The 17,975-nt window shown below is 37.0% G+C and overlaps 1 long non-coding RNA gene across 1 annotated transcript; it reads left to right on the forward strand.

Moving 5' to 3' along the window:
- The first annotated feature begins 702 nt into the window (after positions 1–702).
- On the forward strand, positions 703–7,985 carry LOC309634969. The gene is made up of 2 exons (XR_014248540.1): positions 703–5,194; positions 5,378–7,985. It is a non-coding gene; the product is annotated as an uncharacterized lncRNA (long non-coding RNA).
- The last annotated feature ends 9,990 nt before the right edge of the window (positions 7,986–17,975 follow it).

The raw sequence follows: 17,975 nt of genomic DNA on the forward strand, positions 1-17,975 counted from the left end.
TGGAAAAAACGTTCTACTGGACAGTGCTCCTTAAGAGTACAGAAGCAATGGGTGGAAGTTACTGTGAGATGTTTCAATCTAGCATAAGAAGAAAACATTAAAGAATCAGAGCTTTACAACAATTATGCTCTCAAAGAGCATAAACAAGTTTTGGGCAGATGCCAAGAAAGAATGAATTTTTGCTGGGTAGACTGCTACAATGGATGAACAGAATCCTCTAATTCAGACTGAAAAGGGCCTATGTATGAGGTTTTATAATTTTTTATGTAATAAAACTTTCATAATTTCTAAACACAACCCCATGGAATCAGAAGAAACACTCGTATGTTAAAATTGAGACATTTTAAATATTACATAACTTCTAGATTAAAACAATATTCACAAAATGAAGACTGCTTAATTTTCCTCTGCGGTAAGGTCTGTTCATACTTTATCTGCCTTCAAAATTAAGAAAAAGAAAGTTTATATTATTATGTCAATATTTTCAATGAATTCCAGCTGCTTATAAAATATGAACCTTGGTCATATGCCAGTTCATACAATACCCAAATTTGAGGTTTAGTCCTGTATTGTAGGGAATGAAAGGCAAGGGTTGGGATGCTCAGAGCATGAGAGGGAAATCAGAGTGGAAAGCAAATGCCACACCACTTCAACAAGGAAGATATTGCTCATATGCAGCAAACCTACTTCCAGTTAAAGGAAGGAGGACTCCGGGGGCTTCCCTGGTGGCGCAGTGGTTGAGAATCTGCCTGCCAATGCAGGGGACACGGGTTCAAGCCCTGGTCTGGGAAGATCCCACATGCCGCGGAGCAACTAGGCCTGTGAGCCACAACTACTGAGCCTGCACATCTGGAGCCTGTGCTCCCCAACAAGAGAGGCCACGATAGTGAGAGGCCCGCGCACCACGATGAAGAGTGGCCCCCGCTTGCCGCAACTGGAGAAAGCCCTCACACAGAAACGAAGACCCAACACAGCCATAAATAAATAAATAAATAAATAAATAAAAATTTTTAAAAAGGAAGGAGGACTCCGGAAGGCATTTGAAATTCAGGTGATAATTGAGGATAAATTATACTCAAAAAAATCCAAAAAACTAAATATACTTCTCTCTTTATCTATGACCTTTTTAAAAAATATTTATTGGAGTATAACTGATTTACAATGTTGTGTTAGTTTCAGGTGTATGGCAAAGCGAATCAGTTGTACATATACATATATCCACACTTCTTTAGATTCTTTTCCCATATAGGCCATTACAGAGTAGTATTGGGTAGAGTTTCCTGTGCTGTACAGTTGGTCCTTATTAGTTATCTATTTTATACATAGCAGTGTGTATATGTCTATCCCAATCTCCCAATTTATCCCCCCTCCCTTACCCCCGGTAACCATAAGTTTGTTTTCTACACTTGTAACTCTATTTCTGTTTCAAAAGTAAAAAGTCCACTCATAAATACACACACACAAACACACATGCATACACACACATACATGCACACATATAACTGACAAATCCAATTCCCTGAATTTCAAAGAGTCAACTAGTACTTATTGAGAACATTGTTTTATGATCTTCATTTATTGTGCTTTGTACTATTGTAAGACAAAAAGAAGACACAGTCCCTGCACTGTAGGACGCTTAATGGTCCAGGTGGACTAAAGTGACACACAAATACAGTGAGAGAATGACTGTAGGTAACACTACCCACAAGGACAATTAGTGTTAAAACAGCAAAGAGATTGCCACAACTAGAGCAGTCAACAAAGGCTTCAAGGAAGGCACAAGAAGACTAAGATTTAAAAGCAACATGAGATCCTGAGGAAAGAATAAAAGAGATCTGCATATCTGGACTGAGGATATGATAGGAAAATGATGGTTGAATAATGGATGGAGCAGAGTTCAACTGTGGATGGCCTTGAATGCCAGGCAGAGAATCATAGACCCAATGTGTTGGGAAACAGGAAACCTTTACACACTTTACACACTCAAGTGGCGCCATGAAATAGTGCCTTAAGGAAGATCACTGGACACAGAATGCAGAATAAATTGGGTGAGATGGGTGGAAAGGGGGAGTGGAGGAGAGGAATTACTGTAACAGCCTAGTCAGAAGGCTGTTACAGGGTTCAAGGCATGACATGATAAGTGCCAGCATATGGTTGTGGATGATGGCAAAGTCTGAGGAAGAACATTCTAGTAATGAAGAATGTTAAGCATTGGTATAGATTATAGTCAGGAGCTTGCCATCTCTACTGAATAAACTCACAGATAGGCTTCCCTACAAAGAGGATAGTAGGCTGATAGTTTCTCAGAGATTGTGTCAGCCCTGTGGTGCTCTGATCCTCAGCAAAAGAGAATCACAGAGGAATTAGGTTATTTCTTTTCTTGATCTTTATTCTGTCATTCCTTGCTGAGCTGCTGGAGTGCTGGAACAGATCACATACTTTCTCTGTGCCTCAGTTTTAGTATCTATAAAATATAAATTGGTTTGTTACCCATCTCAGAGCGATGCCGCAAGGCTTGTAAAATATTGGACCCTAGGAAATATTGGGCACCTGGGGGAAAAACTTGTGATAAATAGGAGACAGAAACCACCTAAAAGTAGATAGAGACTTTTACCTTTGAGAGCTGTGCGTTTCTTATCTGCAGGTACCCAGACTCCACCATGGACAAATATATTCACAGACACAAACTCTGAAGAGCATAGAATATTAAAGTCCACAAATCTTCTAAAGTTCCAGAATCTCAATGATGAATTACGAATGTGAAAGATTAAAAAAAAATCTCTTCAAGTAGAGTGATTTTTCTATGCATTTAATACTCTAGAAAGAAATACGTGAAACGAATGTTAAGACAAAATGAAGAATGAACGGTTGTTAGGAGGTGAAAAGAAGTAAATCATTCTCTTACAAGCAACACCACTGAGCATCAATTACCACCTCCTGGTCATCAAGCCCATCACTCCCAACCAAGGAGAGGACCACTGTGTGATACTCAAAGCCACACATGAAATACCTTATTCATGGTCTGAATAAGCTAATGTCAAAATAGGAGAAAACACTGGGGAGCAGCTAGTTCAACCCCTTCACGTTAAATAGGTGAAGAAGCTGATGCTCAGAAGGATCAAGTGGCAAGCCCAAGGTCATGTGGCTAATTTGTAAGAGTTGGGATTTGGACTCTTGATCCAGGGACACACTCTTCAGTTTTTGTGGATCAGAATTGGTCTTGGAGCCATATAAAGAGTAATCAGGATGTATGATGCCTGAGATAATGTGATAATACTTCTCTTCCTGGGGTTCAAATCTTGCCAAAAGACCAGAATTGAACAGTGGCAGCAAAGGAAGTCTGAGTAAGAAAAAGACTTAGAACATTCAGATTAAAAGTCTCCTTTGATGGGGCCGGACTTGTCTCCACTACTCATCCTCATTACAAACATCTAGTCTTAAAGGCCAGCAGGAAGGAAGGGGAGGAGTTACATTATAACTCGTACCATAGATAAAATATCTGCTAGTGAAGAGATAAAAATGCTTAAGGGGTAAGTTTCTATTTTTGACGTATTGGGAAGTATGAAGGGTTGCTACTAAGAAAGCAGAAATAAAGACAAAAGAGTGAGCTAAAAGGAGTGAACCTAACCTCAGGACTCTGCAGAACAAAATAATGTGACAAAGAGGTGGAGAAAAACTGCATCCTGGGATCCACATTTCAGACATGACGACCTTTCCAAATAAGGTGAATCAGGATCTTCTAAAGAAACAAGTAGCAGGCTTTCCAAGTACAGGATATGCTTGAAATAAGCTGAGGTGTGTCCATTGTCTGGTAGTGACTGGTATCCCTTAGAAAAGGAGTTTAAAGTTGTTCATGTGTCCATTTGGTAGAACAATAACGTAGAAGTACAACAATGTGTAGCATCTCATAGAGAACTTGCTTATATTTCCTGAACCCACCAACTTCTACCAATTTTGCTTATTCACATGAACCAAAAAATAAGGCAAAAATATATGGGGAGAGACAGAATCTATATCTAGTAATTTTTATTCCACAGGGAGAAGGATAAAAACATAGAGACATACATACTATTTGCAAATTTTCTTCAAATTGAGTCTCATGGCTTAGGAAAAGAAAGTATTTAGATGATGTTGAATGACTACTTGTTTTCTTATAAATGTATCACTCAGTACATGAAAATGGGCAAAAAGGCAGAGGTATTTATTGAATGATAAGAAAGAAGAAAACATTATGTATAGTTGAAAGAACACCGGAATAGAAACTAAAAATTTGAATTTAAGTCATTCATCTCTTTCTCTGTAAAGACGAGATAATTATACTTTTTCAGCCTTGCTCAAGAGTTGTTGGAACACTCAAATGCAAATATGAAATCAATTTTGCAATGTATAAAGTATTAAACAAATGCAATTTGATATAATTATTTGTAGACTTGATAATGTGATTCGGAAAGTATCAATCTGAAATTTAAGAAAGAGAGAATTACTCAGATAAACTGATGAAGCTGGGAATACTCAAAAGCAGCAGATATATATGGGAAGCATTAATTCAAGAGAAAAGTATAAACACCAGGGTAATTTTAACAGTCTCAGATGGTTATAGTATTCCAATGTACAGAGAAGGCTATAGGAAAGGAAGCTTGACATTTTTCCAAAAGAGATTACACAAACTTGGTGTTTTAATGAGATGTAACATAGAGCAATGAACACTGTATGTACTAAAAGCATATCTGTTATAAGACGTTAGAGTATATACAGTATAATAGAACAAGACTTATGCAGTTGAATTCCATAAACTTCCATGAACTACCAGAATAAACCAAAGAGACCATTTAGGTGAGAAATACAAGAGAGAAAGGGAGAGAGAATAGAACAGAAGGGGAGGACACTTTTGCTGTAGGATGATGACCTGTCCTTGTTAGCCTTAATAATTAGAGTTAATGTCTGTTTTCCAAGTGTAATCGCTAAAAGCACATCTTCCATGCTCAAAAGTGTCCTGGTTTGAATAAAAGCATGTGTTGCTCCTAGTGGAAGGTAAACATAAACTGAAAACTTACATTACATTTATAAATGCACCATATGCTAATTAAAAAAGAAAAGAGACTCATTGTATTTGGCCACACATATAGCACTGTGTTCAAACCTGGTTCCTATACATTAAAAACAAGACTATACATTAAAAACCAGAGTAAACTAGGTCAGTAAAGGGTTCCAAATTATATCATAAGAGAATCAAGAACTAAAACAAGAGAAGACTTAAATCTGGCATGATCTTGTCTTCGTTCTTTTCATAGGTGTTTCATGAAATAATGATGATTCACCTTCATCTTTAATATTGTAATAGGAAGACATAGGATTAATGGCTGGAATTTATGAAAAGGTGGATTTCAATGAAGTTTAAGCAAGCTCTTTCTGAGGGGCGCCTTCAAGATGGCAGAGGAGTAAGACGTGGAGATCAACTTCCTCCCCACAAATACATCAAAACTACATCTGCATGTGGAACAACTCCTACAGAACACCTACTGAATGCTGGCAGAAGACCTCAGACTTCCAAAAAGAGCCATATGGCTGACAGAGTCTTGGTGCTCTGGCCGGGTGTCAGGCCTGAGCCTCTGAGGTGAGAGAGCTGAGTTCAGAACAATTGGTCCACCAGAGACCTCCTGGCCCCAAGTAATATCAAATGGCAAAAGCTCTCCCAGAGATCTCCTTCTCAACACTAAGACGCAGCTCCACTCAATGACCAGCAAGCTACAGTGTTGGACACCCTAAGCCAAACAACTAGCAAGACAGGAACACAACCCCACCCATTAGCAGAGAGGCTGCCTAAAATCATAATAAGTTCACAGACACCCCAAAACACACCACCGGACGTGATCCTGCCCACCAGAAAGACAAGATCCAGGCTCATCCACTAAAACACAGGCACCAGTCCCCTCCACCAGGAAACCTACACAACCCACTGAACCAACATTACCCACTGGGAGCAGACACCAAAAAAAACAAGAACTACTAACCTGCAGCCTGCAAAAAGGAGACCCCAAACACAGAAAGTTAAGCAAAATGAGAAGAGAGAGAAATACGCAGCAGATGAAGGAGCAAAGTAAAAACCTACCAGACCAAATAAATGAAGAGGAAATAGGCAGTCTACCTGAAAAAGAATGCAGAGTAATGAGAGTAAAGATGATCCAAAATCTTGGAAATAGAATGGAGAAAATACAAGAAACGTTTAACAAGGACCTAGAAGAACTAAAGAGCAAACAAACAATGATGAACAACACAATAAATGAAATTAAAAATTCTCTAGAAGGAATCAATAGCAGAATAACTGAGGCAGAAGAACGGAGAAATGACCTGGAAGATAAAACAGTGGAAATAACTACCACAGAGCAGAATAAAGAAAAAAGAATGAAAAGAATTGATGACAATCTCAGAGACCTCTGGGACAACATTAACTGCACCAACATTCAAATTATAGGGGTCCCAGAAGAAGAAGAGGAAAAAAAAAGAATTGAGAAAATATCTGAAGAGATTATAGCTGAAAACTTCCCTAATATGGGAAAGGAAATAGTCAATCAAGTCCAGGAAGCACAGAGAGTCCATACAGGATAAATCCAAGGAGAAACATGCCAAGACACATATTACTCAAACTATCAGAAATTAAATACAAAGAAAAAATATTAAAAGCATCAAGGGAAAAGCAACAATTAACATACAAGGGAATCCCCATAAGATAAACAGCTGATCTTTCAGCAGAAACTCTGCAAGCCAGAAGGGAGTGGCAGGACATATTTAAACTGATGAAAGGGAAAAACCTACAACCAAGATTACTCTACCCAGCAAGGATCTCATTCAGATTCGATGGAAAAATTAAACCTTTACAGATAAGTAAAAGTTAAGATAATTCAGCACCACCAAACCAGCTTTACAAAAAATGCTAAGGGAACTTCTCTAGGCAGGAAACACAAGAGAAGGAAAAGAATTACAATAACAAACACAAAACAATTAAGAAAATGAAAATAGGAACATACATATTGATAATTACCTTAAATGTAAATGGATTAAATGCTCCAACCAAAAGACATGAACTGGCTGAATGGATACAAAAACAAGACCCGTATATATGCTGTCTACGAGAGACCCACTTCAGACCTAGGGACACATACAGACTGAAAGTGAGGGGATGGAAAAAGATATTCCATGCAAATGGAAATCAAAAGAAAGCTAGAGTAGCAATTCTCATATCAGACAAAATAGACTTTAAATTAAAGACTATTACAAGAGACAAAGAAGGACACAACATAATGATCAAGGGATAAATCCAAGAAGAAGACATAATAATTATAAATATTTATGCACCCAGCAAAGGAGCACCTCAATACATAAGGCAAATGCTAAGAGCCATAAAAGGGGGAATAGACAGTAGCACAATCATAGTAGGGGACTTTAACACCCCACTTTCACCAATGGACAGATCATCCAAAATGAAAATAAATAAGGAAACACAAGCTTTAAATGACACATTAAAAAAGGTGGACTTAACTAATACTTATAGGACGTTCCATCCAAAAAGAGCAGATTACACATTCTTCTCAAGTACTCATGGAACATTCTCCAGGATAGATCATATCTTGGGTCACAAATGAAGCCTTGGCAAATTTAAGAAAATTGAAATCGTATCAAGTATCTTTTCTGACCACAATGCTATGAGACTAGATATCAATTACAGGAAAAAATCTGTAAAAAATACAAGCATATGGAGGCTAAACAATACACTACTAAATAACCAAGAGATCACTGAAGAAATCAAAGAGGAAATCAAAAAATATCTAGAAACAAATGACAATGGAGACACGACTACCCCAAACCTATGGGATGCAGCAAAAGCAGTTCTAAGAGGGAAGCTTATAGCAATACAATCCTACCTCAAGAAACAAGAAATATCTCAAATAAACAAGCTAACCTTACACCTAAAGCAATTAGAGAAAGAAGAGCAAAAAAACCCCAAAGTTAGCAGGAGGAAAGAAATCATAAATATGAGACCAGAAATAAATGAAAAAGAAATTAAGGAAATGATAGCAAAGATCAATAAAACCAAAAGCTGGTTCTTTGATAAGATAAAGGCCATTGATGACAAACCCACAGCCCACATCGTTCTCAATGGTGAAAAACTGAATCCATTTCCACTAAGATCAGGAACAAGACAAGGTTGCCCACTCTCACCACTATTATTCAACATAGTTTTGGAATTTTTAGCCACAGAAAGTAGAGAAGAAAAAGAAATAAAAGAAATCCAAATCAGAAAAGAAGAAGTAAAACTGTCACTGTTTGCAGATGACGGGATACTATGCATAGAGGATCCTAAAGATGCTACCAGAAAACTACTAGAGCTAATCAATTAATTTGGTAAAGTAGCAGGATACAAAATTAATGCACAGAAATCTCTTGCATTCCTATACACTAATGATGAAAAATCTGTAAGAGAAATTATGGAAACACTCCCATTTACCATTGCAACAAAAAGAATAAAATACCTAGGAATAAACGTACCTAAAGGGACAAAAGACCTGCATGCAGAAATCTATATGACACTGATGAAAGAAATTAAAGATGATACAAACAGATGGAGAGATATACCATGTTCTTGGATTGGAAGAATCAACATTGTGAAAATGACTATACTACCCAAAGCAATCTACAGGTTCAATGCAATCCCTAACAAACTACCAATGGCATTTCTCACAGAACTAGAACAAAAAATTTCACAATTTGTATGGAAACACAAAAGACCCCAAATAGCCAAAGCAATCTTGAAAAAGAAAAACAGAGCTGCAGGAATCAGGCTTCCAGACTTCAGACTATACTACAAAGCTACAGTAATCAAGACAGTATGGTACTGGCACAAAAACAGAAATATAGGTCAATGGAACAGGATAGAAAGCCCAGAGATAAACCCACACACATATGGTCACCTTATTTTTGATAAAGGAGGCAAGAATATACAATGGAGAAAACACAGCTTCTTCAATAAGTGGTGCTGGGAAAACTGGACAGCTACATGTAAAAGAATGAAATTAGAACACTTCCTAACACCATACACAAAAATAAACTCAAAATGGATTAAAGACCTAAATGTAAGGCCAGACACTATAAAACTCTTAGAGGAAAACATAGCAGAACACTCCATGACATAAATCACAGCAAGATCCTTTTTAACCCACCTCCTAGAGAAATGGAAACAAAAACTAAAATAAACAAATGGGAACTAATGAAACTGAAAACTTTTGCACAGCAAAGGAAACCATAAACAAGACAAAAAGACAACCCACAGAAGGAAGAAAATATTTGCAAATGAAGCAACTGACAAAGGATTAATCTCCAAAATATACAAGCAGCTCATGCAGATCAATAACAAAAAAAAAAACAGCCCAGTCCAAAAATGGGCGGAAGATCTAAATAGACATTTCTCCAAAGAAGATATACCAGTTGCCAAAAACACATGAAAGGATGTTCAACATCACTAATCATTAGAGAAATGCAAATCAAAACTACAATGAGGTATCACCTCACACCAGTCAGAATGGCCATCATCAAAAAATCTACAAACAATAAATGCTGGAGAGGTTGTGGAGAAAAAGGAACCCTCTTGCACTGTTGATGGGAATGTAAATTGGTACAGCCACTATGGAGAACAGTATGGAGGTTCCTCAAAAAACTAAAAATAGAACTACCATATGACCCAACAATCCCACTACTGGGCATATACCCTGAGAAAACCATCATTCAAAAAGAGTCATGTACCACAGTGTACATTGCAGCTCTATTTACAATAGCCAGGACATGGAAGCAACCTATGTGTCCATTGACAGATGAATGGATAAAGAAGATGTGGCACATATATACAATGGAATATTACTCAGCCATAGAAAGGAACGAAATTGAGTTATTTGTAGTGAGGTGGATGGACCTAGAGACTGCCATACAGAGTGAAGTAAGTCAGAAAGAGAAAAACAAATACTGTATGCTAACACATATATATGGAATCTAAAAGAAAAAAAAATCGTTCTAGGGGCAGGACCGGAATAAAGACGCAGACATAGAGAATGGACTTGAGGACACGGGGAGAGGGAAGGGTAAACTGGGACGAAGTGAGAGAGTGGCATGGACATATATACACTACCAATTGTAAAATAGATAGCTAGTGGGAAGCAGCCGCATAGCACAGGGAGAGCAGCTCAGTGCTTTGTGTCCACCTAGAGGGGTGGGATAGGGAGGGTGGGAGGGAGACCCAAGGGGGAGGAGATATGGGGATATATGTATATGTATAGCTGATTCACTTTGTTATACAGCAGAAACTAACACACCATTGTAAAGCAATTATACTCCAATTAGGATGTTATAAAAAAAAAAAAAAGCAAGCTCTTTCTAATAGTTAGAAGTGTTCTTAAAAGGAATGAATTGCTTTGTAGCTAATGAACATCCTGTCCCTTGTTGAGTTTAATCAGAGGCTGGATATTTGCCAGTCATGGATGATACACAGAAGGGTATCTTGCTGTCCTGCGAGTCTGGACTCCAGGACTCTTTAGACTTTATGTAACCATAGCTTAAGTCTTCAGCAAATGAATAGTGTGCCTCTTCTTTGAGCTCTCTGTATCTCAGTAAAGGCACAGGGCCAGTATCCACTGAGAGCTATACATTTATAAATAAATAATATTTATTGTTTATAAATGTATAAGTAAATAATATTTATTAAGCACCCACCTTAGGTCGGAACTTTTCACATGTAATACTAACATTTAATCCTCATAATAATCACACCAGAAAGTCACAGTTATTCCTTCCTAACAGAGAAAGAAAATGAGGTTCAGAAAGCTTTCAATGTGCCCAGAGGTACCCAGCTAAAAACTGGTGTAATTGGGATCCTGTGAAACCAATCTATTCAACCATAATCTATTCAAACTGATTTCTATTTTGTGCTCCTAATGCCCTGGCAGTGTACCCTCCTGCAAGGAGTGCTGAAATGCTCTATTGTTTTATCTCTTCCTGTATTTTACATGAAATCAGTACAGCATAGATCTTTGCTGCAGAAAATTAAATACCAGATGATACCAGAGGAATGTGCTGTAGAGTGTCTTTCTCTCCCCCTCTGTGTCTGTGACCTCTTTTGGTGATACACCTCCCGTGTCTCTCTTACAGCTAAAATTAAACCAGTGGAAAATGTTTGCCTCAAAGTACATGCCCTCTTAATGAAACACAACTGTGCTTAAAGGTCAATAGATTAACAAGGGAACACAGATAGATAGTGTTCCTTATCTGGTAGGCAGAGAGATGGCATTTGGAGAATAGGGAAGTAGGAGTTTGGGGGGATAATGTAGACAGAACAGACATATCAGATGAGATGAGAGGAAAATGAGGAAATAGTTGAAGTAAAGGAAATGTTTGAAAGTCACATTCAGACTAACAGCAATTCTGGGAACAGCAATTATGTTGTTAAGAAATCATTTGTCCTAGAATCCCTGCAAAATAATAAATAATATCAAACTTCATAGGTGTGCAGAATTTAATGCTTTACAGGACAAGTTCACTTGTATTACCTCATTGGATTGGTATGATATTTGTGGAACATAAGCATAATTGTCCCCCATTTGACAAAAAAGAACTGGGCTCCGGAGATACAAATGTCTTACCAAAGTCAATAAATTGAGAGTAGTCTAGTGATACCACTTTTCCTCTACATTCTTTTTATTCCACAAATACATTATTTGCTCCTTTGAAAATCATTTTGTCTGCCTGATATAAAGTTGCAGGTAAACATAGAGTGTTGACTCTATAGAAATTGAGCCAAAAGATGTTCATGAAAGGACTTAAGTGCTATCTCTATTTTTAATACCATATACATTTGTTTTTGAGTTGATGTGTCTTTTCTCTGTGTTTGTGTTTATTCTGAATGAATACTTCCTTTTGGTGGTTCCAGATTAAAATCCACTCCATAATGAAAAAAAAAATTGAAAGGAGCTGGAGGATTATCTTCTGTTCAGACCCATTCATTCCAAGGTGATCTATCTGTAGGCTGCCAAATCAATCTTTACTGGTTTTGATTTTTGTCATCTGAAGTATTCCATATTAAGGATCAATGAATCCTTGTCAAGATCAGCTTTAGGGAGAAAAAAGATAGTTGGACAATTTTTACAGCCAAGAAATAATTTGTCTGCCTGCAGTGCAATTCATGAGTTGAGCCATATGATTTCCAGCAATTTTTTTTTCAAGATTTTCTTTTATCTCTGAAACCTCTTGTAAGTACCATCATTAACTATCAATATAAACAGGATAAAGTCAACAGTAATTTCTACCTATTCCTTTGCAAAAGAAAAATGTGGAGTCATTGGCCTGCATATTGACTAAGAGGCACAGCATCAAGGACTTTGAGAGGGTTCAGTGTCTTTTTTGGAAAGAGAAGAACCCAATCAAATCAGAAGTGTTTTTTGGTGTACTGTGATTTTTCTGTGTTTATTCTGTCACATGCAGCACCTTCTCATGATCTTCATATGGAATCGTCTGAGAATTAGCAGCACTTACCAAGCTGGCTTACATTATTAGTACTGGGGCATTGAAAGTATTAATTTGCTTTACAAGAGCTTCCAGGGGACACCGGGGATGGGGATGAGAGATGTTGCTTTATCTTGGTGTAATCCTGTAATGGCCTTTCCGCATGCATGAATGTATTACAAGCAAACACAAAACACTCATTCTTACGTTGTATTGATTCAGAGATTATGAAGGAAACAGCAAATTGCCCACCAAAATATATTCTCCCCTTCTTCCACAAATCAGCCCATGACTGCACTGCTACACTCTGCTTCCCAGCCTCCCTTGCAGTTAGATGTGGGCATGAGCAATATACTTCTCACAAATGGACTATTAGAGGAAATGATGTTTGCCACTTCCAGGTCTGAATTTTAAAACACTGGGTGTGACTTTTCTATGCTCTCTTTCTCCTATCTGCTGGCTGCAACTCAGGACACGGCAGAATCTTGGATTTGACCATACAGGCATGGAAAATGGCCAGTCGATGGTAGATCTGCCCATCCGGGCTAAACTGGTCACATTTCATTTGAAAGCAAAATAGATTTGTATCCTTTTAAAACCACTGTATTTTGGGCCATTCTGGTACGGTAGCACAATCTCAACCCTAATTAAAACAGAAGGTGGTTGAAAGCTCATCAGCTGTCTGTTAGGAACAGTGGTAATATCTCTATTGTCAGAATTCTAACCAAATTCAATCTTCAAAGCTACTATATACAGATGCACCTTGATTTTTTGGCAGAATTTGTGTTTCTTTCATTTTTGTTCACAAGAACTATGTCCATGTTACAACACAGACCTGACAATTTGTTTGTAGCCTCCATTTCTGAGGGTAAAATGGCCAACTCTTCTTAGGCTATATGCTATATTTTGCCGGATGCTAGAAAGTGCACAGTGACCCAATCTTCAATGGAGACATTAACTAAATTGAAGGTGATGGCATAGAACATTATTTCCTAATGAGGTTTCCTTAAAGTGAATATGTGCCACGTATGTTTTTGCAGAAGCAGAGGAATGTCCTTGAGTTAGAAAAGTGCTGAGGCAATGTTGCTTACAAATAAGACCTGACAAATCACTTTATGTATTCTAAATTGCATCAGAAAAATTAATTCAACAAACAATCTTCAGCCACCTACTGTATTTTCGGTACTGTGCTAGGGATACATGGATGAAAAAAAACACAAACTCTGTCTTAAAGAGTGTATATAGTATAATTTATCCACAGCCAAGCTACATGTCAATCGTTGTTTCCAAACTGACATCAACCCCTGATCCCTGTCTATCCCTTTCTACATTTTGTTTTCCGTAGTACTTCTGCCTTTTAACATGTTATATAAATTACCTCTCATATTTATTGTTTCGTCTCCTTCCACCTTGACTACCACCTCTAAAATTTAACTCCCAGAAGGACAGAACTCTTTGTTTTGTTCACTGAGGTATGTCAGGAATTAAAATAGTGCCTGGCACATGGTAGGCACTCAGTAAATATTTGTGGAATGAATGTTGCCTAAAGGGATGACACATACAAACCATTCATGTCACATGGTATAGATATAGATATCCTATAGATTATAGAATCCTATATCTACAGAAATATAGATAGAAGTATAGAAATATAGAATATCTATGGAAATCCTATAGATATATAATTTACTGGGATGGGGAGGAGTTACAAGCTGAGAAGTAGTGGAGTGCAAGGAATCTTCTGAACTCTATGACCCTGCTGCTTAGAACAGTCATAAATGGTCTTTATTTACATCCCATGGCTAACATTCTACTAGAGAGGGTCCCCCACCCCATAACACGTTTATGTAGCAATGGTTGGAGAAGTAGCCATGTTAGAAAGTAGTGCCTTTTGAACCTGTGATTGGTATCCTAATTTTTGGTAAATCTAACTCAACCTGCTGAGCCAGTCCTCAGCCAAACTACCCAAAGTGAGGAGCAGTTGAACCCCCAGAGCATCCCAATTTTCCTCTCACTAACGAATATACAAATGAATAATAAAGGATGAATTCAGTCTCTTTAATCTGCTGATAATTGGGCAATGGTTTTTAGTCTGCTATAGGGCCTGAGTGAAACAAGGAAAGAGTTAAGAAATATTAACTACATCTTGTCCGTTTTCTGACCCCACAGTAAATAAAGATCAGCTTCCATTTCTATTATCATGACTGTTCTTTTGGGGGTGGGGAGTCCCATTTCACTGCCAATATACTGAGTGCCCCATACTTAATGCTTGTCTTAGAGAACTAGCAAAACATGGATTCTGATAGTGATGCTTCTTTTAATTTCATTTTATAGATTTCAGTGATCTGCCAATATAAAAGAAAGGTAGCAGGGACTTTATTTGAAGACGTTACAATATCAGATGAAAGAAAAATGGTGACCTATGTAAAAATAAGATCAAAAGGAATGAATTTACTTTTGATTTCCAGAATTCAAGGAATAAAATATACACTGAAGCCCACTGATGATCTTCTGTGAATTTAGTACAGGTCAAAAATTGGGTCTACAGGTCAAAAATTGTTTTCATTCCTTTCTATTAAAATCAAATCTTAGTTTTATCTTTTCTACTTTCTACCAGTTTTCCATTTCAATCTGCACCACTAATTTTTTTCATTATTACTGTTTCAAGGAGGGTAAAGTAGCTATATTCCAAAAAAATTCTGGAGATAGGCTTTTTACTTACAGAGGTAGGAGCATACAGTTTATATGAGGAAGAAAGATTTTTCTTTGAACAATAATTCAGTGAATCTACTGGTGTGAAAAATAAACCCCATTCCCCAAGACATGACCTGGAAGAAAACTGTAAAACAAAAAGATAATCAAGTAAGAAAATTAAGTTTCTATTGGCAGCACAAGCAAGAGAATAAGGGGCACATGAACAATAAGAGATGATGTGAATGTGAGATTCACATTTTAACCGTGCATGAAAGAGAGGAAGAAGTCTCACCAATATGCTAATATTAGAACACAGCTAATATTAGAACAAGTCCTATCCCAGGCTTATTTTCCTCCACCAAGGCCACCATATTTACATAGTCCACTTTTTAAAACATTATAAAGTATGACCTCCTCTAATTCATTTTAACTACATATGCTACTTCCTACATTTTCTCACCCTTTGACTTTTTATTAGTTATATCATTTCTACAATTTCAGGGTGGAAAATGTTCATAGTCACTTCCTTAAGTATATAGTTACCACAGTTGTTAACATTAATGGAATATATAAATAGATTCACTGCTCACCATGACTCTTTTTTTTTTTTTTTTTTTTAATTTACTTTTGGCTGTGTTGGGTCTTCGTTTCTGTGTGAGGGCTTTCTCTAGTTGCGGCAAGCGGGGGCCACTCTTCATCGCGGTGCGCGGGCCTCTCACTATCGTGGCCTCTCTTGTTGCGGAGCACAGGCACCAGACGCGCAGGCTCAGTAGTTGTGGCTCAAGGGCTTAGTTGCTCCGTGGCATGTGGGATCCTCCCAGACCAGGGCTCGAACCCGTGTCCCCTGCACTAGCAGGCAGACTCTCAACCACTGCGCCACCAGGGAAGCCACCATGACTCTATCTTGACTTTAAAATCCATATTTTGGTTGGCTGAAGCCTGTCCTCTGGTAGTTTTTACAAGAATGTTTATGGAAGCAATATTTCTTGATTTCTTGTATGTTTGAAAATATTTCTCCTTCGTTTTGATTATTGCACAGTGGTATAGCTGGACATAAAATATGATGATGTTCCTTTCCATTAAAACTTTGTAGACATCACTGCACAGTTGCTAGCATTGGATGTGATTCTGGAGAAGTCTGAATCCAGACTTACTGTTTTTCCTCCTTAAATATCAGACTATTTTTCCTTCCTTTGCTGCAGGCTCACAGAAGTGTTCTGATCTGGTTACATCCGATAAATTTTCTTAGGAAAAACTTGTGGTCCATCAGTCAGCATCAGATTTTCCTGTCCAGCAGACATGCTCTGCTCTCAATTGTTAGAATATTTCCCATCATTCCAGGAAACCTTTCTTTGAATGTATTGGTGAAAATATTGTCTTTTTACTGGATATTAGTTTTACATCTACTGACGCTTCAGAGTTTTTCACATTTTCCTGCTAATCTTTTGAAACTTTTTTTTTCTACTTAATTTTGCTCATTTTTTATCAGATGTCTGCTATCTCTGATGGTGTTTTTAGCCTGCATCTATAATTTTAACTGCTTCCAAAATATACTTTGTTTCTAAGGTGGTTTTATTTTTCTCTTCCATTTTTGTTTTGGTGGTAGTTGAATTGTTTATGATTTTTATATTTTGAATAGAAAATGCCAGAATAGTTTTCAAAATTTAGGCAGCATAATTTCTATACCCCAGTATCCCAATTCTACTCCCCTTCCCTGCAGAAAACAAATGCTTTTCTGTATCTTCCCAGATGTACAAGCAATAAAAATATTTATTGTTTTCCCTTTTGGTACACCCTATACATACTATTCTGCATTTTGATGTTTTTATATTTTAAATATATCTTGGAGATGTTTCCCATTAATATATAAAGAGCTTCTTTACCTTTCTTCCCTTTTTCTTTTTTTTCCTTCTTTTTTAGTTATTTTTTTCCTTCTGTAAGTTGTGTAACATTCTTTTGCATATAATTTATTCAGGCTCTTATGGGCAGATATTAAAGTTGTTTTTATTCTTTTGTTTTTATAAACAATGCTGTACTGAATAACTTGGTAGGTATGTTGTTTCCCACATGTGCATGTATATTTGTTGGTTACATTCTCAAAGGTGTAGTTGCTGAACTAAAAGGTGTTTGCTTTAGTAATCTGTGTAAACACTGCCAGGTTGTGATCAGTAAGAACTGTCCTAATTCACACTCCCACCAGTAACATACCAGTTTTCTCACACCCATGCTAATACTGTGATATGAAACGTTTGCTCTTTGCCAATCTGATAGGTAAAAGATGGTACTTATTGTTGTCTTTATTTGCATTTCTTTTGTGAGTTGAGTACTTACTCACATGTTTAAGAGACATTTGTATTTCCTTTTCCTTAAGCTCTTCTTTATATCCCTAACCCATTTTTATTGAGTTATTGGGTTCTAACTTTCCATATATTTTATAGAAATTATAAATGGCAAAATAGTTTTTACAAGTTTCTTGTTCATCTTTTAATTTGATTAATGGTGTTTTTCTCCTAGGCATACTTTTTATCTTGGATAATCTTTCAATCTTTATATGATTAATGAAATTTATATTTTACTTAAAATTTTTGCCACTCCGTTATTATAATTTATTTCTGTATGGTTAACTTTTTTCCAAACAGAATTTATCCAATAATAATAATTCAATAATTTATTTTATTTATTCATCTTTTCTCCACTGATTTGAAATGATGCCCATGTGCATTAAACTGTTTCTGGACTGT

Source organism: Balaenoptera borealis (assembly GCF_965194805.1).
Source record: "Balaenoptera borealis genome assembly, chromosome: 9".
Classification (NCBI taxonomy): domain Eukaryota; kingdom Metazoa; phylum Chordata; class Mammalia; order Artiodactyla; family Balaenopteridae; genus Balaenoptera; species Balaenoptera borealis.